The sequence below is a fragment of the Theropithecus gelada genome, chromosome 5, assembly GCF_003255815.1.
Source record: "Theropithecus gelada isolate Dixy chromosome 5, Tgel_1.0, whole genome shotgun sequence".
Lineage (NCBI taxonomy): Eukaryota > Metazoa > Chordata > Mammalia > Primates > Cercopithecidae > Theropithecus > Theropithecus gelada.
The window spans coordinates 140,358,605-140,369,485 of NC_037672.1; positions in this window are offsets into that span (position 1 = coordinate 140,358,605).

The following is a 10,881-nucleotide window of genomic DNA, read 5'->3' on the forward strand; positions in this document are numbered from 1 at the left end:
AGGCACAAAGGCTAGTCAAATACATTATTATATAACAGACAAGGAAGAACCCCTTAGATTATAGCAAGAGCCCAGGGGGTAGAGGCAAAAATCATAGAAAACAATGGCTTAGGGAACCACTGCCATGGACAAAACTAGGCCCTAATCAAGCAACATTTCCTACATCTGAGTACAGACCCTGACAACATGTGCTTAGCTTGATTCCACAATTTCATGTACCGGTAACAATTGCAACTTTTAATTCACTCTTCTCTGAAACCAGAAAATTACTTCAAGAAGCCACATCTGTTTTCAGGCTTGATGAAGACCATAAACTCATATGTCAAACTTGATATGAAAATTGAATAAGACTTTGGGGGTTTTGGGAAGTGATAAACATAATTTACATGTAGGAGAAATACACTTACAGTTGATCTATGGGTAACACAGAGGTTAGGGATGCAAAATTCCCCTCTCTACAGAGCCAAAAAAAATGTATAATTTTTACTTCCCCAAAACTTAACAATTAATAGCCTACTGTTGACTGGAAGCCTTACCAATAATATAAACTGCTGAGTAACACATATTTTGTGTGCATTATATAATTATATATATGATTAAGGTAAACTAGAGAAAGAAAATGCTATTAAGAAAGTCATAATTAGGAGAAAATATATTTACTATTCATTAAGTGGAAGTGGATCATCATAAAGGTCTTCAACCTCATCATCTTCCCGTTGAGTAGAAGGAAGAAGAGGAGGAAGGGGAGGGTTGGTCTTGCTGTCTCAGAGGTAGCAGAGGTGGAAGAAAATTCTCATAGAAGTGGACCCGTGCAGTTCAAGCCTATGTTGTTCATGGGTCAACTGTAATTGTGGCCAGGGAGTGAACTATAGTAGATGAAATGTGGCTACTAATGTATTTTGGCTCCTCCCATCAAGAGGTAAAGTCTATTTCTCAACCCCTTAAATCTGAGCTGGCTGACTTCCTTTAACCCACAGAATGTGCTAAAAACGATAAGAATAAAAGTCCAAAGTACCTTCACTTAGGGAGTGGCCTATTTCCCTATTTTCTCATCCACTAAGCAAGAACTGTCAGATTAATCAGAATTATCAAATTATCCCAAATTAATTACATTATCTTCTCCAACAAACAGAATAGGGAGAGGGATAAAAGCTTCCCTGCCAACCTGTTCCCCTAGGGAAGGGGTCTGCAAACACAGCCTTTGGGTCAAATCTTCCCAACCTTCTGTTTTTGTATGGTTGTATGGGAAAATAGCCATGTGCGTTTGTTTACTTATTGTCCGTGGCTGCTTTCATGCTATAATGGCAGAGCTGAACAGTTGTGACAAAGACCATATGGCCTGCAAAATGGAATATATTTACTATGTTGCTCTTTACAGAAAAGATTTGCCAACCCCTGCTCTAGAGATACTGGCTTGGCAAAACTTTATGACCATATCCACAATAAAAAATAGTCTTTGTAATGTGACCCTCTTCACATAATCATATATATTTTATATAATGTAATCTGAAGCAAATGTTTCATAAAATAATACCTCTTACTATATGTGATGCACTCTGACATTTTCTCTTCCGTTTTATACCACCTTTAAAGCTGATCAAAATTCACTAAATTGACTTCATAACCCACTAATGAATTGCAACCTGCACCTTCTCTGAGGCAAGCATATAGGGAGAATGGCTTTTCTCCGAGCTGCAGTACATAAGAAACGCTGAAAAGATGATAGCAGCTGTTTGCTTTTTAATTAATTTTCTATTAAAATATTCTACTGCAGTAAGACAGAAAACATATATTTAGATTTTCCTGTGCTCAATGTTCATTTATTCAACAAAATTTCAACAATCATTTACATAATACCTATATTCCAAGTCTTTGCTAGGTTCTGTGGGTATAAAGGCGAAGAAAACAAACATGGAGATTAGACTTTAGTGGGGAAAACAAACTTGAAACAAATACAAAAACATGTAAGTACCAACTGTGATATGAAAAAAAAGTACTGAGTCCCGTGCATCTACAGTGTGAGATGTGGATAGAAACTTACCTAGTTCAGGGCAGGATGAGGTTTTGTCTAGTTGGAACGGCTTTACTGGAGGAGCGAAAGTGGACCTGATAACTTCACAACTGAGATGTTAACTAGGCAAACAAGGTGGGAAAGAGGAAGAGCAGAACCCAAAAGAAAGGACTAGCCAAATCAATTTTAATAATTACACAGCAAACATTATACAGCACCTACTATACTTCTCTAAGCACTTTACACATATTAATTCATAATTTGCCAGAAAGAGGCAGATATAAAACAAAAATTCATGCCCCAAAGCATGACTAAACCAAACAGTTTCAAGGCAACCTTACAGAACAGGAGAAATATGAGCTTTAGTGTCAACTATACTTGTATCTAAATTTCTACTTATCTAAGTGATCATAAGCAAATTACCTAACTTTTCTGAGCCCCAGTTGCTTTACTATAAAATTAAATGTCATGAAAAATTAAATCAGTAATATATTGTACTATTGCCTGACATAAGTTAAACATCAAATACTAATTTTTTATTTCTAAGTCTACCCCTATAGACTTGAAGCTCCTTGAAAGCATGTGGCTAAATCTAGGTTCATTATTAATTCAGAAAAAAAAAATTGTGGAGGGAAATTATACATATTGAACTGAAAAGACAAAAAGTAATTCCTTCAAAACACTAAGGGAAAAATTTTTTTCTACATAAACGCTGAAACTAACCTCTCTATTATGAAAGAATGAGGGTAGAAAAGGTATTTTATGACATGCAAGGTCTCAACAATTGACCTCCAATTCACCATTTTTAAGTAGCTACTGGAGAACGTGCTGCACAAAATTAAGGGAATAAACCAAGAAAGAGGAAGTCACGAAAAGCAGGGCACAGAAGAATCCACACAGGGTAGAGTCACAGAGGATTCCCATATGATGGTGACGGGGAGTCCCTGCAGACCTAGAGATGCATCAGTCCCAACTGGGGAAGAGCACAGGCTCTGAGAGGGATGTCTTCATTAAAACTGACAAACTATCAATGTATTGACTACCCTGAGAAGAATTTCCGGCTTCTGTAGAAAACTTGGTGGTGGATGAATTAATAAAATCAATATAGAAAACAAAGCAAATTTTAAAATGAAGCAATTGTTAACTCCATGAAAAACAAAAATTGTACACAAAAGGAAATATAAACATGGCTTAACTATGAACAATATTTACATATTTAAAACTATGTATACAATTACTATTCATTGAACCAAAAATTATGATTCAGGTGTATGGAAAGCATAGAGGGAAAGGCCATGTGTATTTCTGTGGAGACAAGAGAGCTGTAGCCTCATCCTCCATATTAGGAAGTCAACAGGAAGTCTAAAATTTAAAAAGCAAGAAAGGGTAGTACATAGAAATAGAGTAGAAATAACAGAAGAAACAAGCTAAAAAGAATTGAAAGTGATTGGGAGAGGGTTGGGGGTAGGAAGGATGAAGGACAGAACTGCTGCTTGTGTTATAAGCCTTACAGTAGTACATGTGCATTTGTGTGTGATAAATAAGAACTGAACTTTAAAATAATATTCAAATTGCATGTTCACAGAACCCCTGAAACACCTCTGAAGAGTCCAGGAAAAGTATTTGAAAACAATTTAAAGCTCAGTGGGAATTTCTTAGAATACTGGACACAGTACTGGATCACTCATTGTTGATAACAAAGCTTAAATGATTTTATATGAATGTTTTATTGGGGGTCACTTGAATTACATTTATGTTAACACTATAAGGTATCATTTTCCCATGTTACAGATTAGAAAACAATGTTAAACAACTTACTCAAGAGCACACTGCCAGTACAAAGATATGCATGTGGTTTCTATTCCCACACAGTACCAAAGAACACACTCAATTTTTCTTGAGTATGAAAAATACAATTCCAGGAGTCAAAATTTTTGTTTGAATGTGTAATATAAATTTCTTTTTCTGAAATTTAATCCTGTCCAAAATGAAATTTCAAAAGTTACTCATTAAACTATCTCTTAGTAGCATATTTTTCTTTGGTATTCATTCCATGGACACATTTTTATTTATAACTGTGCTATAATTTATTGTCAACCATAAGATTTACTACAAACTCACAATATAAGAAAAGTTAGCAGCAACAAAAGGATGCATGAGCTGTAAAACTATACAAGATCATGAAAAATTATTTATGGGACATGTCAGACAACAAATGATAATTGCATACTGATGATCTGATCTGAATAGAACATGTCCTGGGGTCAGATTCTATTTTTGATAAGCTAATCATTTAAGTCTGAAATTATGGACAATTCTTAGCACTCACATTAGCACTCACAAATTTACTTGGGGAAATGTCCTTAATAATGTGAGCAATGTGAGCAATCTATGATGAAGAATCTAGCTGAGAATTAAGACTTCATTTAGCATTTAAATAACTCCAAATAAATCAAACATTAATTTTGCCTTCTGACAATCTTTAACTTAAAAATTCTTACAAGGCTTTTTTTAAAAAAATAAATAAATACAATGGGTGAGGCGCGGTGGCTCATGCCTGTAATACCAGCACTTTGGGAGGGTGAGGTGGCCAGATCGCTTGAGGTCAGGAGTTGGAGACCAGTCTGCCCAACACAGCGAAACCCATCTCTACTAAAAATACAAACATTGGCCGGAAGTAGTGGTGCACATCTGTAATCCCAGCTACTTGGGAGGCTGAGGCAGGAAAATAACTTGAATCCAGGAGGCGGATGTTGCAGTGAGCTGAGATCCCGCCACTACACTCCAGACAGAGGAAGACTCTGTCGATCGATCGATCGATCGATAAAAAAAATACAACGAAACTTGCCTCAAAAACTACTTTTCCCACCTAACTAAAGAGCAACATGGTGGCTCATGCCTGTAATCCCAGCACTTTGGGAGGCTGAGTTGGGTGGATCTCGAGTCCAGGAGTTCAAGACCAGCCTGGCCAACATGACAAAATCCCGTATCTACTAAAAATACAAAAATTAGCTAGGCATGGTGGCACGGCACCTGTAGTCCCAGTTACTCAAAGGCTGAAGTGGAAGAATCACTTGAGCCCAGGAGGTAGAGATTGCAGTGAGCCAGGATTGCACCACTGCACTCCAGCCTGAGTAACACAGCCAGACCCAGCTTCAAAAAAAAAAAAAAAATTCAAAAAAGTTTGTATAACTATTTTTGAAGAGTTGTCTCCTTACTCCCTACATTCCATGTTGTATAGTAGCTGGGAATAATAGAAACAACAGGAGGGAAAAAGCAATTACAAACGAAGGCAATTATTTCCTGGTCAGTAGGGCCTCCATATTGGTGGGCAATCATTTTCTCTGTCTCTATTTGGGTCTTGTTTTTGTTTTTCCATCAGGGGTAACTCAGAGTTCTAAACTCTTTACTCCATGCCACATTCCTCATGTTCCCTCAAAAGACTATTTCAGATAGAACAGTTGCTGCAAGCAATTTAAGCAAAAGAGATTATTGAAATGAAAAAGATTTACTAGAACTCATAGGACTAAAGGAAAATCTGAACACGAAGAATCTTAGCAAGAGTGAAAGCCCAATGAGTTCAAAACATCATTACCACCAAATGATTCAGCTCCAATCACCTCTTGCCTCTAAGTGTCTACACAAGTTTAAAAGACTAAGAACTGGTTGGATTCATTTTGGTCACATGGAGGACAGGGAACAAAATCTAATTATTAGAGAAAACCTCAAAATTCATATAAGAGTGAAGTACAGTGGGAATAGCTCCAACAAAAGGATAGTTGCTCAGATAAAAACAAACAAACAAACAAAAAAAACCACAAGTACAGTTTTGTACCACATAATGATGTTTGTCAATGACAAACTACTTATATAATAGTAGTCCAAGGAGATTATAATGAAGCTAAAAAATTCCTATCACCTAGTATTTACTATATAATACTTTTTACTGTTATTTTAGAGTATATTCCTTCTACTTATAGGAAAAGAAATTTAACTGTAAAACAACCTCTCGCAGATCTTTTAGGAAGGTACTTCAGAAGAAGATAATGATAGCTCCAGGCACTCTATTTCTCCTGAACAGCTTCCAGTGGGACAAGATGTGGAGATGAAAGGAAATAATATAGATGGTCCTGACCCTGTGTAGACCTCTTCTAATGTGGGTGTCTGTGTCTTAGTTTTTTTTTTTTTTTTTTTTCTTTTTTTTTGAGACGGAGTCTCGCTCTGCCGCCCGGGCTGGAGTGCAGTGGCCGGATCTCGGCTCACTGCAAGCTCCGCCTCCCGGGTTCACGCCATTCTCCTGCCTCAGCCTCAGGAGTAGCTGGGACTACAGGCGTCCGCCACCTCGCCCGGCTAGTTTTTTGTATTTTTTTTTTAGTAGAGACGGGGTTTCACCGTGTTCGCCAGGATGGTCTCGATCTCCTGACCTCGTGATCCGCCCGCCTCGGCCTCCCAAAGTGCTGGGATTACAGGCTTGAGCTACCGCGCCCGGCCTGTGTCTTAGTTTTTAGCAAAAGTTTGAAAGATAAAACTAAAAATAATTTTTAAAATAGAACAAAGTTTATAGAATGAGGATATAAAGAAAATATTTTTGTATGATTATACAATGTGTTTGTGTTTTAAACTAAGTGTTACTTAGCAAAAGAGTTTTTAAAAAGTTAAAAATATTTAAAGGTTTATAAAGTAAAAATGTACAGGAAGCAATGGTTTATTATTAAAGAAAAATATTTTTTATAAATTTAGTGTAGCCTACGTGTAGGGTGTTTATAAAGTCTACAGTTGTGTACAGTAATGTGCTAGGCCTTCACACTCACTCACTGACTCACCCACAGAAACTTCCAGTACTGAAAGCTCCATTGATGGTAAGTGCCCTATACAGGTGTACCTTTTTTTTTTTTATCTTTTAAACCATATTTTTACTATCTGTGGGTTCCCTTCTCATTTCACATACATGAAAAATTAGATCCAGAGAGAGATTAAACAACTTAGGTTTAATGTTATGTAGTCAACAAGTGGTATAGCTGAGATTTGGCTCCAGAGTCTGGACACTCAACCATTACACAAAAGGCAAAAAAAATTGAAGAGGTAGAATTTAGCACTTAACTAGAAGCAGGGGTGAGGATGACGAAGAGCTCAGGTATGACTCCTAGGATTCTGGATTCTGGATTTTACATAATTTACTATACCTTTTCTATGTTTATATATGTTTAGGTAAACACAAATATTTACCATTGTGTTACAACTACCTACAGTAATCAGCCCAGTGACATGCTGTATAGGTTTGTAGCTTAGGAACAATAGGCCATATAGCTTAGGTGTGTAATAGGCTATACTATCTCGGTTTGTGTAGGTACATTCTATAATGTTCACACACACTGATGAAATTGCCTAACAATGCATTTCTCAAATGTATCCCCATTGTTAAGTGACTGTAATCTTTACAGAGAAAAGAGGAAAATTAAGCATAAACTCCATCAACATAATACTCATTCAATGAAAAAACTCATATGTATGTCTACCCACCCATTAGCCCTTCTCCTTTTGTAAAATAGGTGCTCACCTCTCCTGTCCAGACTGAGTATCTCCTAATGCATCTTAGACCTCACATGTGCCAATCTCTTCATTTACCAAGTCTCCAGTAATTTCCACCTCTCTCTAAGAACTTCTTATATCACATATAAACATGCCAAAATCTTTCCCATGCTACAAATCATTCCTTCCACCCTGGTATCCCTTTGGCAAACCCTTTCTTCTGTCCTATATGAACAAGCTTCTAGGAAGAGAAGCCTACTACACTCTTGACTTCCTCATCTGCTGCAGGGCTTTGCTTCAGCTTGCACTACCCCACTGAAATTGCACTCTCGGGGCCATAAACAACCTCTTCACTGCCACATGTAATAAATACATTTGGCCTTTGTTTTTGTGAGCAAGCATACCATAGTCACTTAAGAGCATGAACTTTGCAGTCACTCTCAGAGTTCACAATCCTCGCTCTGACACTTACCTTAGACAAATTATTTTAGCTCTGTTTTCTTATCCCTAAAGCACGGTGATAAAAATACCGCGTATCAAGACTCATCTTGAAGAACTAACACATATAAAGTACTTAAAGCATTGCCTGAAATATGTCAAGTACTATTATGTGTTAGCTATATGTTATCATTTTATTAGATCTCTTCCTATGACATTTAATATTGTTAAGAATGTCTCCCTTGAAATCCTCAATTCCCTTGGCTTCTGTGATATTATTATCTTAAGGTTTCTTGTACTTCTCTATTGCCTCTTCAAGTTCCTCTTCCTTTATCTGACCCCGAGAATTTTAATGCACCCGAGAATTATTCTTGGTTCTCATTCTTTTTCATTTAGCACATTGCCCCTGAAAATTTTATCTACTCCCTTAACCCCAATTACCAATTCTGTCCTCTTTCTCTTTCTTTCTTTCTCTCAATCTATTATTTTATCTAACAAATATTCATTGAGTTATTCTGTGCCAGGCATCATGCCAAGCACTCTGGCCCAGGCTCCTGCTGGAGCTCCAGATCCACATAATCTATTTGACTTCTCTATCCATGTGCCTCAAAGGTACCTCAAATTTAAGATATCCAGAACTAAATTTATCACTCCCTCATCCTCCAAACATGTTCCTCCTTCTATATTCTCTGACCCAGAGACAAGCATTATCATGCACCAGGGTGCCCAATCCAGAATCCTAGGAGTCATGTCTGAGCTCTTCATCATTCACATCCCTGCTTCTAGGTAAGTGCTAAATTCTACCTCTTCAATATTTTTGCCTGTTGTGTAATGGTTGAGTAGCCAGACTTTGGAGCCAAATCCAGCTATACTTCTTGCTGACTACATAACACTAAACATAAGCTGTTTAACTTCTCTGGACTTCATTGTTCTCCTATGTAAAATGAGGGATGAACCCAGTTTACAGGATGTGATGAGTATTAAATGGAACAATTCACATATAAACATAGTGTTGATGGCTGTTGTGATACCTTGGTTCTTCTTAGTTTAAAAGAATTTAAACAAGAGATACATAGCAAAGAAGATGGAGCATAGCGTAATTTATTGCAAAAGAAAAAGCATATTTTGAAAGTTAGGTGCAGAACAGACAGCACGCCATGAGATTGTGAGAATTCGGGGTGGGCTGCTTTTAAGGGTGAGAGGGCAAGGACTGGAACTAGGGATACTCAGTTTATGAGAGTCTTACATGATTATTCATAAGGGGGTGGGAAGAGGTATTACTAGTAAGCGTGTTCTGGGTGGTCTTCTGGGTGCACACACACAGTAGCTGTACATACTTGTTCATACATTGCATGTCTCATTAGCATCTTAAATCTCCACCCATGGGTGTGTTTTTTTACTACTATAATGAACAAAGGGTCAGTCTAAGAACAGGTAAAATCCAAACGTCCGTGCTCTATAGAGGGGAAATTCCCCGCTGAAGATATCTTTGTTTGACTGAGCTCAATTACAGTGCAAATGCTGAGGCGTATTGTGGTGACTGTACGGTCACTGTAGTTGCTGCATTGCAAGAACATGGTTACTTCCTTGACTACCTGTCCTGCCTCAATATCACTGTGTCTAACACATAGTAAGTACTGAATAAATACAGATTATTTCATTTACATCTTCCCTACTGACATTATATTAGTTCAAGCCTCTGTTCTTTCTTAGTTATCATTCTAACTGGTGTGCTTGTGTTCAGTCTCGATCTTCATGAGCCCATTAGTCATACTATTGCCTAAAAATCTGATCTGAAACTCATTACCATAAAATAGAAATGCAACAAACTTGAAGTGAACAGTATAGACTCTTAATTTATCACACATAGAGGGAAAACTATCCACAAGCTGGATCCATCTGAAAATTAGTATCAGGTTAATAGTAAAAACAAAGACTTGGAATCAACTTTCAGACAAAAATCATATTTCCCACCTATTGGCAAGCAAATGCTATTCATATCTATTCAGCTTGGCTTAACCAAAGCAAGCAAGTGGTTAAGATCGTTTATTACAAGATGCCAGTTCTTGATTCTTTTTTGATCATGCACAACATAAAGGAGAATTAATGTTTATAACTATCTTCAATACTGAAGGAAGTCTATTACTGAAGTCAGTATTATTCCTTTCAGTAATCAAAAATTACCGAATTTTTGTGGGAGTCTTACATGATTATTCATAAGGGGGTGGGAAGAGGTGTTACTGAAATTACTTAATTTTTGACAGGTGTATTTAAAATTCTGAATTGTCAACAACCTGGAGAACTTTGAGTCCTGAAAGGAATGCAGCATGAAAAGATTTAGTTGATAATTTATTAATTTAACATAATAATTCAAGCATAAAAAGTTTGAGTAAGGTTAAACCATATTGATTAATAGTTATCATTTGATATATTATGGAAAACTTGTTGAAAAGAAAAGTTATACCACTGAATCTTATGTTCCTATTCTAAAGTGGAAGAAAACTTGCAGCATGAGTTGAGAAAGAATACTTCTAAACCAGATAGTCTGGAACAAACCAATTTTACTTATCTACATAAACACTGATCTATTAGATATTAGCCTACCTTTTTATTTTCTACTGCCAGTAACAGTTTTTCTTGTCTTGATTGAAATTTGATCAACCTGCCTCTCTCTAAATCACTCAGACTGGAAAAATACTACCCAAGAAAAGTATGGCTTAGTTTGACTAAGTAAAAGAATTAACCTGAAAATGTGCAAAGAGCTGGGAAATTTTCTGTTAACAATTTAACCATGTTCTGGAAAAAAAAAAAAAAAAAAAAACCACAATTGCATAAAGCAGCATTTTCTCTGTCATTAATTGAATCACACTTTTAGTCAAAAATACACACTAAAATTAATATTG